Below are 12742 nucleotides of genomic sequence, written 5' to 3' on the forward strand. Positions count from 1 at the left end.
AACGCCCTGGATACCGGCGTTGGTGACACGGTCGATCAGGATGACATGATCGACCGTGTCAAAAGCCGCCGACAGGTCAAGCAGAACGAGGGCTTGAGGAATGTTATTGTCAGCCCCTGTTCTTAGAGTATCCATGACGGCAGCTATCACCGCCTCAGTGGAATGGAGGGGGCGAAAGCCGGCCTGTTGCGGGTCCAAGAAAGATGAGGTCTCCACAAAAGTGCTCAGACACCGCGTTACATAGGTCTCTAAGATCTTGCCTAGGAAAGGGAGAAGGGAAATGGGTCTATAATTGCTCAACACTAATGGATCTGCATTGGGCTTATTCAAAATGGGTAGTACCACAGCCTGCTTGAAGGAGTCTGGAACAATTCCTGTAGCTAAAGAGGTGTTGAGAAGAGCCAACGCAGGAACAGGGTAGGTCAGGAAGATTTCTTTAAGAATATGAGGGGGGCAGCAGTCTTCGGGGGAGCCAGAACTAACTTTATGAAGAAGGCTGTGAAATTCGGTGATTGAAATGGGAGGGAAAATGTTAAATTGCTGGGGGTTTTCGGAGGGAAGGGAAAATGATTGAGGAGGAGAGGGAGGGGTGATGTTATTTTTAATTGTGGAGATTTTGTCCTGAAAAAAGGAGTTGAGCTCGTCACATAGGGCCTGGGTGGGCATAGGGGGGAGAGTAATACGGTCAGGAAGGGAGAGCTCGTTGACAATCAAAAAGATGTCTTTGGCTTTGGAGGCTGACTCGAAGATTTTATGGGAGAAGTAAGACGTTTTTGCCTCTAAAATGGAAGATTTGTATATATTTAGTAAGGTCGTGAATTTTATTTTAAGTAGGGGATCATACTTATGGCGCCAACGGCGTTCGGCTTGGCGGAGGGCCAGTTTGTCGAGTTTTAGCTGATCGGTAAACCAACGCTGGGCGTCGTGGGGACGCGAGGCTTTTAAAGTCTTAAGAGGGGCTACAGCGTCGGCCGCTGCCATCAGCCAGTGCTCCAGAGTGGCGGCTTGGTCGGAGGCTGACCCAAGAGTTAAGGGAACTGATACTGCCAGGAGGGAATGCAGTTCAGACATATTGACATTCTTCCAATTACGAGCAGTGGTATGAGTGGGGGGCGGAGGGCGATGGGAGCTGGATAGGTCGACTGAAAAGGAGATGAAGTAGTGGTCTGACCATGAGCAGGGGGTGATCAGAGGAGGCGAAGTGTCTAAATTAGCCGTCCAGACCTGATCGAGTATGTGGCCCTTACAATGGGTAGGTGTAGAGATCAATTGCTGGCAGTTCATGCTGGTGAGAGTTTCTGAGAACTGCTCAGACAATCGACTTTCTCGGGGGTCAGTAGGCCAGTAGTTGAAGTCACCCAAGATGATGACTTTGGCGTGATTAATGAGAAGCTGGGAGACAAAGTCCCCAACTAATTGCGAAAAGGAAGGCATATAGATAGGAGGTCTATACATAAGGACACAAATGAGAGAAATCCTGGCAGAACGAAGTTGGATAACAAGAGATTGAGTATGGGGGATAGGAGTGCAGTCTAAGATGGAAAAGACATGTTCTTTGCGGATGATAGCAGCAACTCCGCCCCCAACTTGTCCACCAGGACGGTTGACTTGTAAGATATAGTAGCCGTTGGGAGTAGCGGCCAGGATATCAGGTACAGAGTCGTCCGTCAGCCAGGTTTCGGACAGAAAAAGAATATCAACATTAGTATCGTCGAGTAAGCGGTAGATTTCCAATTGGTGTTTTACCATGGAACGTGTATTGAGGTATAAGATGGTTAGGGCGTGGGTCTCAGGTTTGGGGAGAGTAGGGTACCGGGGACCAGGGGTAGGTACAAGTTCAGGCAGAGGAGGAGTTACCGTGCATGGAAGAGTCGAGATACCACACTCCTGGGCCCTCCTGATGGCGTCGGGCGGAAGAGGGACTACATGTTGCAGAGTGCGTAACTCGGACGATGAGTATGTAAAAGTTTGACCAGGGTGCAGGGCCGCGGGACGCGGACGGGCGCGAAGTCGGCGCGCCCGCTGCGCTCGTCCGCTGCGCTTGCGCCATATCATCTTTTATGGGGGCTGGATTAAACCACTAGACCGCTAACCTGCGCTGGGTAAGGCAGGGCGGAAGTGGTGAAGAGAAGGCAGAGAATGGCGCTCAGCTTTTCGGCCCTCCGCACAAACGGCACTCAGCCGGGGCGGAACGGGGCCTGGAGCGGAAATATTCAGGTGAGAGTCACTCACAGATAATTATTCACAAAGAAGGTTAAAAAAAACACACACTTTCAATAAATGCGGGAATCGTTATTAAAATTTAAGCTAATAGACTAGTAATCGGCTATCAGCATCAGCGTTTCAGGAGAAATTAAAATAAACTGGAGCAAAACACATCAGCAGCCTCAATCGCCGCGTCTGTCAACTGGCAAGCCGCATTTGCGCGCTACATATACATCCTGCATCAATGGCCACTAGACCGCTAACCTGCGCTGGGTAAGGCAGGGCGGAAGTGGTGAAGAGAAGGCAGAGAATGGCGCTCAGCTGTTCGGCCCTCCGCACAAACGGCACTCAGCCGGGGCGGAACGGGGCCTGGAGCGGAAATATTCAGGTGAGAGTCACTCACAGAAAATTATTCACAAAGAAGGTTAAAAAAACACACACTTTCAATAAATGCGGGAATCGTTATTAAAATTTAAGCTAATAGACTAGTAATCGGCTATCAGCATCAGCGTTTCAGGAGAAATTAAAATAAACTGGAGCAAAACACATCAGCAGCCTCAATCGCCGCGTCTGTCAACTGGCAAGCCGCATTTGCGCGCTACATATACATCCTGCATCAATGGCCACTAGACCGCTAACCTGCGCTGGGTAAGGCAGGGCGGAAGTGGTGAAGAGAAGGCAGAGAATGGCGCTTAGCTGTTCGGCCCTCCGCACAAACAGCACTCAGCCGGGGCGGAACGGGGCCTGGAGCGGAAATATTCAGGTGAGAGTCACTCACAGAAAATTATTCACAAAGAAGGTTAAAAAAACACACACTTTCAATAAATGCGGGAATCGTTATTAAAATTTAAGCTAATAGACTAGTAATCGGCTATCAGCATCAGCGTTTCAGGAGAAATTAAAATAAACTGGAGCAAAACACATCAGCAGCCTCAATCGCCGCGTCTGTCTGTTCTAGGACGGGTGTTTTCTGTCTCAACCTGGGCTGCGAAGGTAGATTGGTTTATGACGATTTGGTAGTGGTGTGGTATGCAGAAGGTGATATGAGGTATATGTATGAATATCTCCTTTAAGATCTGTGATGTTCATTGTGAGTAGGAAGCAAATGTGATTCTAGAAAAACAATAGATTTTTGCTAAAGTGAAAGTGGCAGGTAAGAACGTTTGTCATACATTGGAATCCATGGGGGTGTTGACATTACTTGCAAATTTGCTGGTAACATGTACACTCATACAAAGAACTAGCTGAAGAGGTGGATGGATAGGGCTTTCATACAAGGTAGGAAAAATATTAGCATGTGTGTAATATACAAAAGAGTGTGCAAGAGAAAGAACATGAACAAGACATAATGAGGATCTTTTGGACTTGGCCCTCTCTTCCAAGGTCACAAGGCGCTGAAATTTGTTTTTGTTGGCTCTAGGTCCCTGTGCACTTTACCACTGCTAAAGTGCTTGCTTGCGCTCTCTCTTTTAAATATGGTAAAATTTACTTACACCTGATTGGTATATTTAATGTACTTATAAGTCAGTTGTAGAGTTGCATACCATACACCTAGGACCTGTAAATTAAAGGCTTCTAGTGGGCTTGCAGAACTTATTGTGCCACCCACTTAAGTAGCCCCTGAACACATGTTCCAGGCCTGTCTTTGTAGCTTGCATGCAGATTTAAGCTGCCAATTCGACTTGGCAATATAACCCCATTGCCAAGCCTTAAACTCCCCTTTTATTGCCTATCAGTCCTCCCTAAGGTGGGCCCTATTTAGCCAAATATGGCAGGGGTGCATTGCAATTAAAAGGTTGGACTTGCACTTTTATGTTTTACATGTCCTCGTAGTGAAAACCCCTAAATTAGTTTTTCATTACTGTGAGGCCTACCTCTCCCATAGGATAACATCAGGCTACCTTATTTCATTGATTAAGTGCTAACTTTTGATTGGGAACAGGTAAGCATTTTTTGTTTGTTGTCTGAGAAATTGTAATTAAAAATCCTCTTTAAAGGAGTTTAAGTTACAATTTTGAAAGTGCCACTTTTAGAAAGTTGGCATTTCCCTGCCCTAACTATGTGGTACATGCAGCCTGTTCCTGGGTCACATGACTGCGTGTAGATGGCACTGGGACTTTGTTTATTCCTCCCAGACAGTCACACAATAGGGGGATTAGGCTTGCCTGGATGGGCCATCAACTTGCAGGATGGGTGGGTGGAGCTGGGCACTTCCCCGCTTGTAATTCAATAGGCTGGGCTCTGCCTTCGCACAAAGTACTTGTCACCTTTGTGTTGTTCATGATGCAGCTTAGAGTCAGGGCAGGGGAAGCAGGAAACTTCAAGCAGATCAAAGGGAATTCTCTAGAAACTTCTTAGACTTTAAAGTATGCACCAGGCATAAATATAGGACCAAGGAAATCAAAAGGGGGGAGTGAAGAGGTGGTGCCGGTGGGCACCGAGGTGGGCACGTCCTCCTCTTATCAGGGTTATAGGTTAATCAGAAAAGGCCACCTCACATTGGGTGGATGTGTATCCAGATGTCAATGGAATACAACATGTTTGTTAAAATACCCCTCACACACCAAAAGGGCCCTTGGTGTCAGGACACTCACTCCTAACACATAGCACCTCCATCGAAAAGGTGCTCCAGCGTATCCGCTTGTCGCAACACTGCCCCGCCCCGCAGCGGGACGGGAAGACCCCGATGATGAAGCATGACACCAAGGGCCCTTTTGGTGTGTGAGGGGTATTTTAACAAAGATGTTGTATTCCATTGACATCTGGATACACATCCACCCAATGTGAGGTGGCCTTTTCTGATAAATATAGGACCCTCAGACTCACTCTTCAGTTCACTTTCTTGACCTGTGTGTCAGAGGACTGCCTGCTGTGTAATTCAGAAGACTACGTTGCTGCACCTGGAAGGACTGCTTTGCTGACTGTAGTGTGCCTTGAGCCCTCAGAAGCCTGCTTTCCTGATTGAGCCCTGTTTCATCACTTGAACCCAGGACGACAAGAGTGACTCAACGGACTGGCTGGCTGGCCTCAAATAGAGCCTCAAGGACAGAAAAGGCTCCAACCATCTTGAACCCACACCTGGACCCAGCTTGAGTGAGTCCTAACCTTCCCCAAGTGGTGCCCCTCAAGGTCTGGACCCTTGGTGGTGCTAAAGGTGCCCAGATAGCTAAATCCAAAACTTGGGACGTAGTTAGCTTTTGACTAAAAACTGCTATTAGAACCACGAGGAAATTGGGATCAATGTGATTGTCTATCTGCCCAGTATGCATCGCCAGTCGTCTTGACTTTGCATCAGCTCCCGCTACATTCTTCTCCACAGCAGCAAACACTGTTCAGCAGTCCTTCAACAAAGGGGTATCCAGCCTCATAAAACTCTTGCTGGCTGCAGCCTCCAGCTTTGACCCGCTTGAGAGTTTCAACTTCCAAAAAAGTGACTATGCCCGAATATAACATTTCTCACCGGCTGCGTCCAGCAGCTAACCGACCACAACACTTTTTCCTTCGATACTGCCTGCAGCATTGCCCTCTAAACTTTACCTTCTAAAGGACTTTTATTTCAAAATTTCTTCTAGGTCCGAAGGTAAGCGCTGATGGGACCCAATCCACTTTTTGTATTCGACCCAGTCTCGCATGACTAGATGTCCGCGATTAGCGCTTTGATCTGTGACTTTTGGTGTTCAGCCTGTTGGTGATTGTGGATGTTGCTTGAACAGGGGTCACTCCCAGTTCAGCTAACAACCCAATCTCTCACAGGATCTGGATGCAGTTTACGTGAAAGAATCAGGTGCGCAAATTGTACCATCACGTTTTGTGCTTAATTTCTACCTCGCCAAATCATAATAGGGCAGTTGTAACGATCTTAGCAAATACCCTTCTCCACATTAACAGCCCATAACTGATTTTGAACTAAGAATGCGTTAAATGAAAGATGAAATGCTGAAAGCTATGGTGATATGGGAAATACTGCATTATGTGTTGCCGGCAATGAAGTGTATTGTTCACGAAAAAAAGAGGTTTTGTTCACTCATTTTGCAAGAAAGGGAGAGGAGAGCGCACATATGAGTATTTATGTGGAGTGCAGCAGAATGTTGTGTTACAGTTAAAAGGCGAAGTGGGAGAAGCATCGTTTCCGTGGTCCAACACACTTCTGAATAGCAAAAGGGTCATTATGTTTTTCTCGGAATTCTTTAGAACAATATGTGAATATTTTACATTGCAGATTTTTTTTATTTATATATGAATATTATGGCTCGGGTAGTGTATTGAGAGGGTATCTTTCTGATCTGAAGGGGTTCACTTATGTCACCCATTGATTTATAATTCAAGCGAGACTAGTGTATTCATAAGAAAATCTATTAGAAGACAAGATTTTCAGTCTGCATTCGAAGGAGTGGATAGATCAATTTATGAAATAGTACTTGGGAGAAAAGGTATGTGTAATATTGAAGAATGCCTTTGTGCACTTTTATATGTGCAAACAAGTCCCTATCTAAGCCAATAGAGGAGGAACTAAACATACTAAATGAACTGCTAAAGTTATACAGGAAGATCTCCTTAACTCCCATCAATGTGGCCCAGGAACATACCGTATATGTTTTGTGGATGCTTACATTTTAGAACCATTCTGGGAGCAAGTCTTTCCCATTTAAGTTCGGTGTTCTTTATCAGTGCCAGTACAGTTATGGTAACCATCCTTAGGGAAATGCATCACGTCCTAGTAACACTGCAAACAGAGTAAAACATGAAAATGGAGTAGGACTGGCTGAAAACTTTCAGAAGATATGCAAACCTCTTTATCACAAAATTCTGCTGGCAAATGGTTAAAATCAAATGATGTATGTTTTTGGATCTAATCAATTCAGTCCTTAATACCAATGGATAAAACGAAGATAATTCCCTTAGTTTGCACTTGACCAGTTAAGAAATGTAATTGAAGTATTTTATATTGGTTATGCTGGTTATTTATAGATGTACCGTGGCACAGAAAGGCACTTTAAGGTTTATTACATTTGAGAAAATGATTTACTTTTAGTAAGGGATTCATCCCTTGTAGAAACGAAAAGAGTTCTTAACGTTGAAATATCAGTTGTATTTTGTGATTCATTAGGTATGGAAATGATCTGTTGTGATATGGAACACTAGTTATGTTTTTTTGGCCTCCTTCAAATTAAAAATTGCATGATGTTCTTTTGAGAGCACCGTGCCATAGGGCTGTCTTCAGGTTTGGCATGGAAATGTTGACCATAATGCAATTAAAGAAGCAGGTGAGAGGAAACAGGAATGCAATGAAGCGATTCATCATAATCATCATAGAGTGAAAAAGTTTAGGGTGAATGTGTGGGATTATGTTATTCATTGTAACCAACATCACATTATGAAGGGATGCAGTGCATTCTGGAGCCACTACTGGGTGTCCAAGGTGCAGTACTTTGTAATTGTCCTTTTAAATTGGGATGTGGGGGGGTGAGCAAGTTGTGTGGCAAGGGAACATGTGTTTTTTTCATGTTTAATAAGTCTAATGGATCTTCTCCTCCAGTTTACCAAAGTTGGGTTTCAGGTAGAGAAAGGGCATCAGGCATGCCCTCAAGAAGGGCTGGGTTAAAGAATACAAAATTTGATAGATTGTGTGATAGACATTAAAGGGACACTATGTTGATTAAAGAATTTTTCTTTGGCTATTGCATAAGGAGGGATTTTGGATGGGATGTTGCTTGAAATTGGGAGCCAGGGAAAAGGAGCGTTGAAGGATCATGTGTACCACTTGTACAAGAAGGTACTCCAATTCGTGTCACTGCTTCTTTTACATTAAAACCCTGCATGTAGCACTCTATTTTGCCCCTCAGAGTTGTGGGCTCCAGAGCTTCCGTGTAAATACATGGGGTCTGGCACCTGGTTCTAGTCTCATGATGCAGGGAAATACAGAGCTGTGACCAGACACTTTAGGGGAAGACCGGTGCAAACCGGGCTCCCAGGATGTTTATTGTGCTCCAGCTTTGATGCAGCACAAACACATCGCTTAGAGTTTCATTTGTTTCTGATTGTTGTACATAATAGAGACATGCCGCTTTCTTGTTTGCATCTTCAGGTCACGAATTTAAGTATTTTGTGAGGCATTAAAAAAAGAAATATCCCACTTCTTATACAATCTTCTCCCCACCTCAAAAAGATTTTGATATATGGTGTTAGATATCTAGATCCTCCAAATTTACCCGTAGGATTTCGGAGTGAATTCCATTCTGAATTGTTATTTTCCCTTCTGAAACCTATGGAAAGTGGCATAGCCCTCAAGGCAAGGGATGTAGTCCAAACCCTCTCGGTTTCTTTGAAACATTGAATCGGGGGGCACAGGGTTGCTCTCTACTGCACAAATTGCTGGCCATGCCCATAGTCTAGATGGATATTAATCAGTGTGCTGGAAAGGTGACTTTTGGGTGATCCTACTACTGACAATAATCCAAATGTTTTGTACATGTACTTGCACCAGTTTGTGCCTTAGATTTCATATTTCTCAGAAGATAAAAAAATGCTGGTGTCACGTAGTGGTCTATCCTGTCTTCATTGTTGCCTATTCTAAATAGAGCAGCAGAGTGGCCACTTTTGAGCAGTAATATGCAGCTTATTCAAAAATATTTCACTCACGGACCACTGTTTTGAACAGATAACCATCAAGGATGGTGCACAGGCAAGAAAGTGGGTACTTGTGAGGATCTGACTCGATATATGATGTGCACTTATGTAAGTGGACACCTTGCACTGATCCAGACAACTTTTTTGGTGATTTTAGTTGTCTTAGACAACCTTAGAAAGCTCTCTAAGTGGTAGCTGTGGAGAGCAGCCTTTAGGCTTAGTCCTGGAAGGAGTGTGAAGCATCTTGTTTTACCAGAATACAATTTTATAGTTACAGATTAAGGGAAAAAGGACCACACAGTGCATTTATAAAACTATGTATTTAGTATAAGACACTCACTAACACATACAGCTATCTCCTACCCAGAGATATACACAATACACACAATAAATTTGCAATAGAAACAGGTAAGTAGCACAGAATACACAGTGGCTCCCAGGGGGAGACCAAACCATATGCTAAAATAGTAGTATGCGAACCACAACAGAGTCAAGGATGTACCCAGAGGATGTAGAAGTGTCGGGGACCCAAGGAACCACCCCAGCTGAGTATCTAGGATTCATCACAAAACAAAAGAAAGGAGTATCCCCAGGACATAAAGTCCTAGTAATCTAATACAGAGATAGAGAAGTGTGGAAAGAAAGAGATCTTTCTTTTTTAAGAAACCCTTCACTCACCGACCTGGTCGGTGACATGCTTTATCAAAGTTAAAACGTGTACTACTAGTACTCCCTATAGACTTTATTCTGGAGTCAGTATAACACTACTAAAAACAAGTCAGATACTTCTGTTGGTTTAATTGACCAGGTAGTATCAAAATGTGCACACAAATATGGTCAACATGTTTCAACCGTGTATGATTGTTAGGTTTTCTTCAGGACCAAGAGGGGTGAGCCCGGAGGTCTGCACTCGCTAAGGTGCACCCTTCCCTGACCCGCCTATGTGCTAGACCGTGTACTTTCGGGAGTACTTGTAGTACACTTTTTAACTTCACAACTTCACCACACACCCACAAAAAAACAAAAAAAACAGCTCCGCTGCAGTTGCAGGCGTCGCAGCACACCTGAGTGGCATTCGGTCACTCGGGTGGACCCCGATGATGAAGCATGGGGTCGGTGAGTGAGGGGTTTCTTAAAAAAGAAAGAACTCTTTCTTTCCACACTTCTCTATCTCCGTGTTATATTACTAGGACTTTATGTCCTGGGGATACTCCTTTCTTTTGTTTTGTGATCATTTAATTCTAGGGGACCAAGGAGTAGGAACCCACTGAATACCCTTACTCTCTCTTTGTTGATTTGAGTATCTAGGAACCCCATAGAGGTCGTGTGCACTGCTCCCATCATGCAAAGTCCTGACTACTCCAAAACTTTTATTGTCCAGACAGATGCAACTGAGATAGGGGTATGGACTGTGTTATCACAACTTAATGCAGTGGGCCAGGATCAACCAGTAGCTTTTATTGGCTGAAGGTTGACCCCCAGGAAGAAACATTGGTCAGCCATTGAGAAGGAAGACTTTGCTGTGGTCTGGGCCTTGAAGAAGCTGCGGTCACACCTGTTTGGCACTCACTTAATTGTTCAAACAGACCACAAGCCCTCTTATGCCTTAAACAGATGAAGGGTGAAAACCCCAAACTTTTGAGGTGGTCCATTTCCCTACAGGGGATGGACTTTACAGTGGAACATATACCTATTAGTAACCATGCCAATGCAGATGGACTCTCCAGATATTCCCACTTAGAAAATGAAGACTTGACTGTGCAAGGTTAGTCTTGTTTCCTTACGCTGGGGGGGGGGGGAGGGGGTGTAGGAAAGTAGGATCTGCTTTTATGGTTACCACCACTTTTTGCCTGGTGCCATGCTGTTTCTGACTAGTCTGACTGGGATCCTGTTAATCAGGACCCCAGTCTTACTGCTTTTTCCCCTAAATTGGTATGGTAAGTGTTTAGGTACATCCCAGATTGGAGATTGGTGTACCCTTAAAAGTTTTTGGGAAAAAGAGAGAGGGACCCAATTAAACCCCTGGCTGCAGCTGGAATTCTGCACCTGTGCGGCACATTCCGATCGTGGGCGTGGTCATGACGGCTCCCGGCCGTCATCAGCACACGCCCACCGTAACTGATGACGACCGGGAGCCGTCATCAGTACCGAAGGGGTTAAACCACAGGGGTAGGGTACCAAACGACAATTGTCAAAAAAAGCTCCCCTGGGAAATGAATATAGCAGCTCAATCTTCCGAACACACTCACCGTTATACCAAATATATCTGACCCACTCACAGACTTACACACTATGAACCAGAAAAACAAAACAGTGCAGAGACAGAATTAAAAAATATACAAAAACTTACTATTTATTAGTAATATTATAACAAGCACAGCTATGTAGTTAAAAATTCATTGTACAATACAAATAAAAACATCAAGAGTAAACTTGTGTGACAAAACACAGAAAGAAAAATAATTTCATGTCAGGGAGCACCACGGTATCGGAACCTGGAAATAGGTAAATTATATGCCCAACACTTCAGGCAGAATTTAATTCTAGCTAGATAATCAAAAAGCTGTTGTTCACAAATGTCTTATATCCGTGGTGTTTTCCCAGAATCAAAGCATCAACGAGTTTCGGTGGGTCCAATTTGAATAGCTGCCCACCTTCATCAGGACAAAAATACAATCTTCCCACTTTCTATAATCAAACCTCATATGTTAGTAGGTACTCTTTAAGTTATTCCTTAGTTTAAAACAATATCCTGTAATAGTATTGGCCTGCCAAAGATCTTCTCATCCAAGACTTAAATACATTTTCGAACCTAGTGCTGTGGCATCATCTTCAGTTTACTTGACAAGCACACAGCTGCTTTCTATTTGCATCCATTAAGCGCAAAGGTAGAAGGGCAGGACAATCTTACGGAAACCGAAGGCGAAAGCCCCGATGTGGGTATTTGTAAATCTGTATCGCTGCGTATATTGTAAATTGTAGATGCAGGACCAGAATCTCTCACTATCGGAGTCTCGCTTCGATCGTAATAGTTCAAGTTCCAAAATTTGTATAGCGCACTACTCACCCAGAGGGTCTCAAGGCGCTTTAGGGAGGGAGGTGCTTTTAATGTAGTGGAAAATAAAAGCTGAAATCCTACACTAGGTGATATCCTCCGGAGGAGGATATCACTCCGTAATATTACTAATAAATAGTAAGTTTTTATATATTTTTTAATTCTGTCTCTGCACTGTTTTGTTTTTCTGGTTCATAGTGTGTAACTCTGTGAGTGGGTCAGATATAGTTGGTATAACGATGAGTGTGTTTGGAAGATTGAGCTGCTATATTCATTTCCCAGGGGAGCTTTTTTGACAATTGTCGTTTGGTACCCTTAAAAGTCCCCAGTATATGGTACTAAGTATACATCATATACTGAGCCAGCTTTTCACACTACTCAAAGCTAAACTTGGAATATGGTGGCTGGCTAATATATCTGCTTCAGATTCTGCGCTTCTTGGCTCTCTGAGCCTTTATGCATGCATAAGTAGGAAAACAAAATGGTGGCATAAATGTCATATGATTAATGTAGAAACACATTTGTGTAGGAGCCACAGAAGGAAAAATATAGGAATTAAACTGAAAAAAATAGATTACTATTTGGAAGAGACTTAGGCTTTTAGGCAACAAAAGAATTCATAAATAATGAACTAAATTAATACCTCACCTGGTCCAGTGTGGGTCGGGTTTTGCTGAAATAGCTTCTAAAGACACACAAGTAAACTATTAGCAGTGCCTAGACACCCAAGGGTATTTGAGCACTCTACAAGTTGCTTAAATAAATAAATAAAATAAATGCTGTTTAGTCATATGTGGTTCCTTCTGGAAATCAGGCAAGTTACTCTTTCCATATTCGATCACTTTATATTCTATG

The 12742-nt window shown here is 43.7% G+C and overlaps 1 protein-coding gene across 5 annotated transcripts in view; it reads left to right on the plus strand.

The window, feature by feature from the left end:
- The window catches only part of FYCO1 (FYVE and coiled-coil domain autophagy adaptor 1), an 825109-nt gene that overhangs the window by 112888 nt on the left and 699479 nt on the right, over nucleotides 1-12742 (plus strand). The gene's annotated exons all lie outside the window — the stretch shown is intronic.

Source organism: Lissotriton helveticus, chromosome 4_1 (genome assembly GCF_964261635.1).
Source record: "Lissotriton helveticus chromosome 4_1, aLisHel1.1, whole genome shotgun sequence".
In the NCBI taxonomy this organism is placed as follows: Eukaryota; Metazoa; Chordata; class Amphibia; order Caudata; family Salamandridae; genus Lissotriton; species Lissotriton helveticus.